Raw genomic sequence first — 10,561 nt, forward strand, 5'->3', positions numbered from 1 at the left:
TTTCCTTTTGTGTCTGGCTTATTTCACTTGTCATAATGCTTTCAAAGTCTGTCCATGTTGCAGTATGATTCAGAATTTCATTCCCATTTGAGGCTGAATACTATTACATTGTGCAGATACACCGTATTTTGTTTATTCATTCATTTGTTGATGGACATTTGGGTTGCTTCCGCCTCGTGGGTCGTGTTACTAAAGCTACTGTGAACTTCTGTGTGCAGGGATCTGAGTCCCTGCTTTTGATTCTTTTGGGTATAGACCTGGAAATGAACTGTTGGATCATATTGTATTTCTATATTTAACTTTTGGAGGAACTTCTATTCTCCACAGCAGCTGTACCATTTCACATTCCTGCCAGCAAAGCACAAGGGTTGCAATTTCTCCACATCCTCGTCATCACTTGCTATTTTCTGCTGTTTTTTTTTTAATAATAGCCATCCTAATGGGAGTGAAATGTTATCTCATTGTGCTTTTCTTTGATTTGCATTTCTTTGATGAGCATCCTTTCGTGGGCTTATTGGCTGTCTGTGTATCTTCTTTGGAGAAATGTCTATTCAAGTTTTCTGCTGATATTTGAATGGGGTTATTTGGGGTTTATTTGTTGGTTGTAGGAGTTCGTTATACATTCTAGATATTAATACCGTATCATATATATATATGGTTTATGAATATTTTCTTATCTTCTGTGGATTGCCTTTTCACTTTGTTGATAGCATCATTTGATACACACGTTTTTAATTTTGATAAGGTCTAATTTATTTTTTGGTTGTTGTCTGTGCTTTTGGTGTCATATCTATGAAATCCTTGCAAAATCCAAAGTCGTGAAGATTTCCCGATTTTCTTCTTCGTGTGTGTGTGTGTGTGTGTGTGTGTGTGTGTGTGTGTGTGTTGGTTTACTTTTGTTGTTGTTTTTTCCCCTGTATTCTTCTAATAGTTTTTATTTAATGATTTTTCTCCCATCTTCACAATTATCCTAATATTTGTATAGTTTTAGCTCTTACATTAGGTCTTTTATTCATTTTAATTTTTGCATATAAGGTAAGGGACCAGCTTCATTTTTTTTTGCTTGTTTATATCCAGTGTTCCCAGCACCATTTGCTGTAAAGACCATCCTTTCCCCCACTGAATGCTCTTGGCACTGTTGAAAATAATTGATCGTATATGTGAGGATTTATTTCAAGGTTTTCTGTTCTATTCCTTTGGTCTATGTTTGTTCATATTGCCAGTACCACACTGTTTTGATTATGTAGCTTTGTGGCAAGTTTTGAAATTAGGAAGTGTGAGTCCTCCAGCTTAGTTCTTTTTCAAGATTGTTTTGGCTATTCAGGATCCCTTGAGATTCTATATGAATTTAAGGATATATTTTTATATTTCTGCAAAAACACACTACTGGGACTTTTGTCTCCTTGGTTAAGTTTATTCCTATTTATTATTATATTTGATGCTATTTTAATGGATTGTTTCTTAATTTTTTTGATTTGTTCATTGTTAAATGTATAGAAACACAACTGATTGTTATGTGTCTATTTTGAATGCTGCAGCTTTGTGAATTCATTTATTTGTTCTAACAGTTTTTTTGTGTGTGTGATTTCCTTAGGGTTTTCTACATGTAAGATCATATATGTAAACATCTATTTTTTCTTCTTCCTTTCCAATTTGGATGCCTTTTAATTTCTTTTTCTGGCCTAATTGCTCTGGCTAGGATTTTCGGTACTCTGTTGAGTGAGAGCGGTGAGAGTGAGCGTCCTTGCCTTCTTCCCAATCTTAGAGGAAGAGCTTTCCATCTTTCACCATTGAGTATGATGTTCACTGTGAGTTTTTTCATATACGGCCTTGTTACGTTAAGGTCGTTTTTCCCTATTCCTAGTTTGTTGAGTGTTTTTATCATGAGAAAGTTGAATTTCATCAAATGCTTTTTCTGCATCGATTGACATGGTCATGTTTTTTTTTTATCTTCATTCTGTTCATGTATGATACTACATTAATAATAATTTATAAATAAATAATATATGCTCTTGCCTTTAAAATTCTATAGAAAATAAAAAGTGGAGTTACCAACCAAGATTAAAGTAATACTAGTTTTTACATTTGCCCATGTATTACCTTTACTGGAGGACTTATATCTTCATATGACTGTTCAACTTCATTTCATTTCAACCTGAAGGACTCCCTTTAGCATTTTGTTTGTCTGAGCAGATGGTGATTCCTCTGGCTTAGAGGAGAAAAGAGAAGGGATGTAGGAGAGTGGCTGCTGGGGAACCTTTCTCTGAACTCCCTTTATCTGCCTAAAAATAGATCCTGAAAAAAAAAAAGAACTTACTTCTCATGAATCACCTCCCCAGGAGTTTCATCAACCAGGAAGATTGACTTATCCCAGGAGAGGAGACTAGAGACTAGAAGTGGACAGCACACCCAGACAGACGTTGTCATAAATTATCAAATTGCCTCTCTGCTCTCCCAAGGGCCCATTTATCTTTTACAAAATACATTTGCTCGCCCATAAGTGGCTTCTCTCCCACTCCCGCTCCCCATTAAGGCTCTCAGATCTCATTGCTTTTTATTTCCCTGCGCATGTGAAATTAAAAATTAATAAATTTGTATGGCTTTTCTCCTGTTAATCTGCTTGTCAGTTTACTGAGCCTAGGAGGGCAGAAGGAAAGTCTCCCCTTCCCTCTGGTTTCTGGTAATGGGGATAAGGCAGCATTAGCTGGAACATCTGCCCACTCTAGAGGCTGCATCTGAGAGCTCCTGGGACCTGAAAAAGCAGCAAAAGGTAAGGATTCTTTTCAGTCCCCTGAGTCTCTGCGTGGGGTGTGATCAAGCCAAGCAGTGAAATTATCTACTGCACTTCTCTTTCCATTTTTTTTTTAAATAAGAAGTCATATTTTATTTACTTTTAACATGTAGGTATTTTATATTGATAGTTGTGAAACAGCATAAACTTTACACATTAAGTAACAGAGTATCAGAATCTTAGTTGATACTTCCTTCCTAAATTTCTGTTTGCTGGAGTAAACACTTGTATGAACTAACTCCTTGGGTGGTGCGACTCCTGTGGGTTTTGTTCTGTGTATTCTTGGTTTTAACTGATCCTTTTCCTCCCAGAGGTCACTGTGTTCCTTTGCCTCTGGTTCTGTGTTGTTTGTCATAAAGAGAAAAGGCATAGGTCCTCCAAGCCACTGGCCTCACAGCGGTGAATTTACGGTTCTCACCAGACTGGCATCTCTCTGGACAAACTCCTGTGAGTCACAAATAAAAAACAAACCCAGTGAGAGTCTTCTCGGTCTCCTTTGCTGTCCTGAGAGCTTGGCTCTGTGACCAGCGAGAATACACTCTGGTTTCCCCCAGCTGCGGGTGGGGATGGGGGCGGATTATCAGGCCAGTTGGGTGGCTAGTCAGCAGGTGAGGAACCCTGGTTGCAAAGTAGCCAGCAGCATTTTCTTTGCAGGACGTGCCAGCCCTCAGGGGAGTGCGTCTCAATAAGGGTCCTGGCCCACAAGACGCTGTGTTGTCTCGAGCCCAGTCTGGCCCGTGTTGGAACAGTCCCATCCCGGTATCCCCTGCCCGTTGTCACACGCTATTGGACCTTTGACTAGAGGTGTCTCATTTTTGTGGGAGACCAGACACATGAGTTTCCCTAAACACCGTTTTACCTCCCTGTGACGATGAGGGGCTTTGCCCTCTGAGGCTGGCTTTGGGAGGGGCCTTTTGGATCATGGGGCTGCATCTTCTGCACCCATCTCAGGATTCTTCTTGTATTCATGGCAACCATGTATTCTAAGCCAGGAACGTTATCTCGGGCTCTGTCCATGAACAGGCGTTATTGGGTTGATGGGTAAACCTTTGAGGATCCTACTCATCAGTGGCCAGATGAGGGATCCTTTGATTCAGAAAAACTTTTACATTTGAGAAAGATATCAGAGAGCTCTCATCCTAAATACATGTCCTATTGGTCCCTAAGAACAAATTGGAAGGACACAAACGAACATTCCAGTCATCCTTAGGGACTCCCTTAACAAGATTAAAAAACAGAACCGGCACTTAGAACAAAAATTTAAATCCACATGCTTGATAAATTCTCCCTTCTCTACCCTCCTAAACCCCTTTCCCCCGCGACTCCCCGTCCCTGACCATCCAGATCTTTTGGGATCTCTGGGCCCCTGCCTCAAACCCCTCTCCCCAAAATCTGCTTCACCTCCTCAGCAAATTCCTTTAATCCCCAAGACTCCTGACTTCCCCAGAAAAATCTCTCCAACACCCACCAATCAGCGTTAACTTCCCTTTTCCTGCGAGAACTCTAGAAAGCGCTCTGGCCTGACCTCCAGCCCGGGGGTCGCGGGTCACATGTAAATGCTGACAGGGAGGAAGGAGTGCGGCAGCGGCTCCGGAACCAGCCTTGCCGTTCCTGGCAACTCCTCCTGCTTGCCCGGGCTCCACGGGCAAAACTGATCAGCTTCAGGCCCTCCCGGGCAATGCGCTTTGCGAGGGTATCCTGGAGCCCCGCTGAAGACAGTTTGTGTCCCCTGGACAGCAGCACATCTTTTAAACTACAAAGCCCTTTGCTCCCACTTTCAGAAGACCCTACCTGATTTAGAGAGGTGATACAAAAATCTTGACTGGCTTTTAAAGAGCATTCTTCCCACCCATGGTTATCATGTAGTTATATGCCAAGGCCTCCTGCAGGAAATTCCCCACACTGGGGAAACGGGGGGCCAGAACACTTTCTAGGCCCTTCTGCAAAGGACCAGGAACTAAGACAGATGGAGGCTAATGTTCAAGGCCTGACAGGGGGCGATCCTGGGGGCTTTTCCTCCAAAGGAGAAGTGGCCTAAGGTTGAATTGTGCCCTCAGAAAGGTGAGCAGCACAAAGCCTTTGTGGGAGCTGTTATATAGACTTTTCAAAGACACATTGCATCAAACCCAGAAGCTCCAGAACATAGAAATCTTTTAATTTCTTCTTTTCTTTGATATAAAGAGGCAAAACCAAAATAGTATGGTTGGCTGGACTGAACAGTATCTCGGTGTCATAGTAACAATTTTCCATTCTTTGAGCATAGCTTGCAGGAAAGCCAATCAGATAGGCAGGGAATGGTGTCTCATTGTAGTTTAATTTCATTTCCTGCCATTTAAAACTACCCTGAGTACTATTTTTCACCTATCAGATTGGCAAAGATAAAACCCATCGTGGACACTGTTGGCCACTGGGAAGGAAGTGGCCACCCACATGGAGCTGGAGGGCTGGGCATGTAAGCTGGCACAGCTCGATGCAGGGCGACTGCCAACTGCTCTGACTGTTTAGCTATTTCCCCTCATATTCCTAAATAGGAAGCTTACATTTCTATGTCTTCATTTTCCATTTAGGCTAGGTGAAGAGGGCACGTGAGATGTTGCCAATGTACATACATGTTTTCTCAGTCCCCCTTTCAGACCCGACCGACCTCCCCCAACCCCAGCCAAACATCCTCTCTTATCTCCGCCAGAGGAGGAATCCCAGGGCTTCTCCAGGATGCTTGGAGAGTGGTTGCCTCACTTGCAGGTCAGGAGAGCCTCTTAGGGGTCTGACAGCTTCTTAAACAGACTTTCAACCAACTCTTCTTACTTTTCCTTTTGCCATTGTACCTGTTTTGAACAACTCCTAAAATTCACCATCCTCAGGACTGCTAAGATTTGTACCACTCATCTGTCTGCTTTCCAGCTTCCCAGTGCTGTTGCTGTTATATCTTCGTCCATTCTTCCAAAACTTGTGGAATTTTTCCTCTAGAAGTCCCTTTTAGGGAAAACTAGAATGAACCTCTGATGTTGGACTGGAATAGAAAGAAATATAAAAAACAAGTGCCCCAACAATCATGCTCTGTGGTATTTACCCAAAGGAGTGAAATCGTGTCCACATGAAAATCCACACATGGACACAACTTCATTCTGGGGGCAGCCAAGATGTCCTTTAGTAGGTGAAGGGGTAAATAACTGTTGTACCAATGGAATACTACCCAGCAATAAAAGTAAATGAGCTCTCCAGAGACTCCAAGAATGAACTAACGGTTACCAAAGGGGAGGGTGTGGGAGGGCAGGTGGGGAGGGAGGGAGAAGGGGACTGAGGGGTATTATGTTTAGTACACATGGTGTGGGGGGTCACGGGGAGAACAGTGTATCACAGAGGAGGGACATAGTGGATCTCTGGCAACTCGCTGTACTGATGGACAGTGACTGCATTGGGGTATGGGTGGGGACTTGATAATGTGGGTGAATGTAGTAACGACATTGTTTTTTCATGTGAAAGCTTCATAAGAGTGTATATCAATCATACCTTAAAAATGTTTTTAAAAAAAGTAAATGAGCTCTCAAGCTGTGAAAAGACATGGAGGACACTAAAGTGAAGGCAGCCAATTTGAAAAGGCTACCTACTGTATGATTCCAACTATACAGCATTCTGGAAAATGCAAAACTGTGGAGACAGTAAAAAAAGACCATGGGATACCAGGGGATGGGGCAAGGGAGAGATGAATAGGCAGAGCACAGGATTTGTAGAGCAGGAAAACTATTCTATATGATACTCCAATGGTGGATACATGTCATTAGACTCTTGTTCAAACCTAGAGAATATACAAGAGTGAACCCTAATGTCAACTATGGATGCTGGATGAGAATTATGTGTTGACATAAGTTCATTGATTGCAAAAAATGTACCCATCTGGTGTAGGATTTTGGTAGAGGGGGAGGCTGAATGTTTGGGGTGGGCAGATTGTCTGTACTTCTTGCTCACTTCTGCTATAAACCTAAAATAGCTCTAAAGATAAAGTCTATCAAAAAATGTATGTGTGGTGTGGTGTAGGGATTAGATAAATAGACAGACAGATATATTTTGTGTGTGTTTTGTTTTGTTTTTCATCTAGGTCTGAGCACTGAGAGGGCCTGGGAATAGTAACACCTCAGTAGCAATGAGCACACACAGCACCCACGTCTTGGCTTCTAAATACCAGTTTCCACTAAAAAGAACTAGAAATCTTTGCAGGGGTGGCTCACTCTGAGGCTGAGGCAGAGATAAATATAAGATGAGCCTAGCTGTTGCAGTTGTAGCTGCATTCATCCCACCAGTTCCTGGACTTGCCATTGGAATGAAGAAGGAGATACCTAAGCTGGCCTGTGCATACAGTAAAACAACAAATTTGACTGGATCTATACTGTCAGAATTCAACCAAGAATTAGGAGAAGAGCAAGTTGCAGTGCTCCAAAATCGTGCGACTATAGACTGTTAAAAGAACATATTGGATGTGAACAGTTCCCAGGAATGTGTTGTTTTAATTTGTCTGATTTTTCTCAAACTATTCAAATTCAGTTAGACAATATCCATCATATCATTGATAAGTTTTCACAAATGCCTACGGTGCCTAACTGGTTTTCTTGGTTTCACTGGATATGGCTGGTAATTGTAGGTCTGCTTTTGTTATGTATCTGTATTCCTATTCTGTTAATGTGTGTACGCAATTTAATTAGTAGTTTGTTAAAGCCTATTCATGCTTATGTTACTCTACAAGAAGATATGTCAAAGAAATAATCAATCTTCCCATGTTTTCTTCCGCCTGCTACTTCTATAGCTTTTCTTCTTCCTTCCTAATTACAACCCTTTAGTAGAATTCGTGCCTCATTTCGAAAATTACCGAGTATCATAATTCTTCCAAGTGGTAAAGATACCTCAACACAAATACTGGGCATAGAAGCCACCGGCATAAATCTACAAAGAAGTAAAAAGCTAACCTTTTCAAAGAATATTGCTTCTCTCTCACTTACCAACTTTACATTTCCCTGTATGGCCCCGGAAGATGACTGGTTAGCCAGAGACGGGTAAGATTCCTCAAGGGAGGAACAACCTAAGACAGGCACAGTCGCAGGGGGGCCATCAGGTGAGAAATTGGGGATCAACAGAGGTGAGGCTTAGAACCTCACCCCCCCCATTTTGAGAGAAATCTTCTGCATCCGTGGATGTTTTGTTGCCCTTGTCTAGCTTGGATTAATACTTAGTCTATGGGAACAGACCTGATCATCTACATTTTCCCTCTTATAGCACTAAATTATGTTTTCTACCTTTATCTTGCATCTACCTACCACATCAGCATTTTATTTAAAAAAATAATAATAATAATAAGGAAGAAATGTGGGATTCACATATACATCAAGTATAAAAATCAAATGAATAATCATATCTGACTTGATTGTTTATAGTTCATGATGCGTGATCAAAACCGAAAGTTTCTGTGATGACTGCCCTTGCACTGTTCACCATGTAAGAACTTATTCACTATGTGAGAACTGGTTCACCATGGAAGAACTTGTTCGTTATGCTTCAGAAGATTGGAGACTGTTGAGAATTAGGCTTGGGGTTGATGAATGATTGTGCATTGAGTCCCCTATACAGAATTTTATTGTTGTTAACAACCATTTGATCAATAAATATGAGAGATGCCCTCTCAAAAAAAAGATAACATATAAAGAGTTTAATAGTATAATTAAATAAACAAAGATCTTAAACTGGAAAAATATATATATAAGATGAGCCTAGATCATCTTGTGCTGGAGAGCAAGAAAGTACTCAAAGAATGGTGGTGGAATGTGAACAGAACACAGAAGCCAGCTTGAATGTGATCCTACTGATCAAACTGGCAACAATTTGAGCATCACATAATGAGAGTAACATGACCAATTCAATAAAATAGGAACCTGGAGCATCCCTGAAGGGATTCCACCCTCCTCAAGGGAATCTGAGTGGCTGCTTCTCTTATGTCTCAGGTGATCATCTGCCCAAGGCAATGTGAAAGAGGAAGCAAAAAAGTCAAAAGCTCTTCCACAATCCATTCCCCCACCTACCTGCAGTGATTTCAAAGTGTATCCACCGATTCTGACACTCCCATCCATCAAGAGTCAATGTCTCCTCCCCACTTGAATGTGGATGGACTTAGTGACTTGTTAATAACCAAGAGAACACAGTAGAGGGGATGCTGTGTGACTTCTCAGTGCTATTGCTTTGTGTACTGAAATACATTTGGAGCCCTGAGCTGCCATGTGCGAAGTCTGATTATTTTGGGGCTGCCATGTTAGAAGGAAGCCCAAGCCACATGAGGAGGCCACATATAGACATTCCAGTCAGCAATCCCAGTCTTTGAGTCATCACAGCCAAGCCACCAGACTGAAATCATATGAGATGCTCTATGCCAACCTACTTGCCAGCTGAACACCTGAGCGACCTTAGCCATTACAACAAGGAGCCAGAGAATCTTCCAGCTGAGACTTGGTGGGATTCCTGACCCACAGAATCTGTGGGCACAATAAAAGTTGTTTCAAGTCACTAAGTTTTGGGTCATTTGTTACAAAGAAGTAGGAATCAGACCTATGTCATATTACATCTTGGTACCTGGGGATTTCTCATCATTTAATGTTATTCCTCAGATCTAAGCTTCTTTCGTCCAGCTTCTCGAAGGCTAAATTTGGGAGAAGGCATCAGCAGCACATGCTTGCTCATCATTTTATCTTCTTGTGTGCTTTGCGGTTTTCAATTGTGAGCTTAGATTTGGTTCATTAACCTGCTGTCATTCTGCATAAGGCCAGTTGAGTGTGTAGTCCCTGGCTTCTGCCAGAGCTTACTTTCAGTTCATTTCTATGCTTGATTGCTCCACAAGGGTAAATCCAAATCCCAATCAGGCCTGAAGGAAGGCCTGCAGTTACAGATTTCCTGAGGAAAAATTTCCTCCACCCAGAGCCCAAGCCCAGATGGACAATTTTTCTAGGTGTGCCTTGATGATATTAATCAGATTTTTTTTCCTACCACATTCTTTCATTGAAGGTATAGCTCTTCCAGGGACCACGTTTTATGTAGGGGCCAATGATTCCGTCCAAACAGCCTGACCCAAGGCTTGACAGCTTAAAAGGCAAGGCCCTGGGTCTCCAGTATTGACAACTGTGGTCTGAAGCTACCTACAATTTTAACCCAAGAGACTTTCCTTGTTCTCCTCTAAGCTCTGCTGTACATTTAAAAAGATGTTTGTTTGTTGATTTTTGAGCCAGCATTTCTGTGTAATTTTTAGAGGCAACCACATTGCCAAAACACCAGTCTGAGTCTCCTTCACAAAGCACACACCCAGTGACATCATTCTCTGCTTACTGGTTGAGACCAAGAATCTTTACCTAGTTTAAAAGCCCAGCTTTGTCTGTTCCTGCTGTGCAGCACCCATGACCCCCACACCCAGCCATCTCCACTCAAGGAGATGTCATCTTCTTGTGTTACTTAAATAGGTTATGCTCCCTTCTGACTCAGGGCCTTTGCATATGCTCTTCCCTCTGCCTGCACCTTCTTTCTCCACCACACTCCAGTTTCACCTGTTTACACCTCAAGGGCCAAGCTCAAACTCACTCAGTGCTTCCTTAGGGAAGCCATCTGACCTCCCCCCGACATCCCCAGACAAGATCAGACAGATCTTAGTTACTCTCACAAAACTCTTGTACTTCTTCTGGCACTAATCATAGTGCTGGAAAAAATCACAGCTCAAATATAAACTACAATTATCAAAACTATCCA

This window comes from Manis pentadactyla, chromosome 15 (assembly GCF_030020395.1).
Source record: "Manis pentadactyla isolate mManPen7 chromosome 15, mManPen7.hap1, whole genome shotgun sequence".
In the NCBI taxonomy this organism is placed as follows: Eukaryota; Metazoa; Chordata; class Mammalia; order Pholidota; family Manidae; genus Manis; species Manis pentadactyla.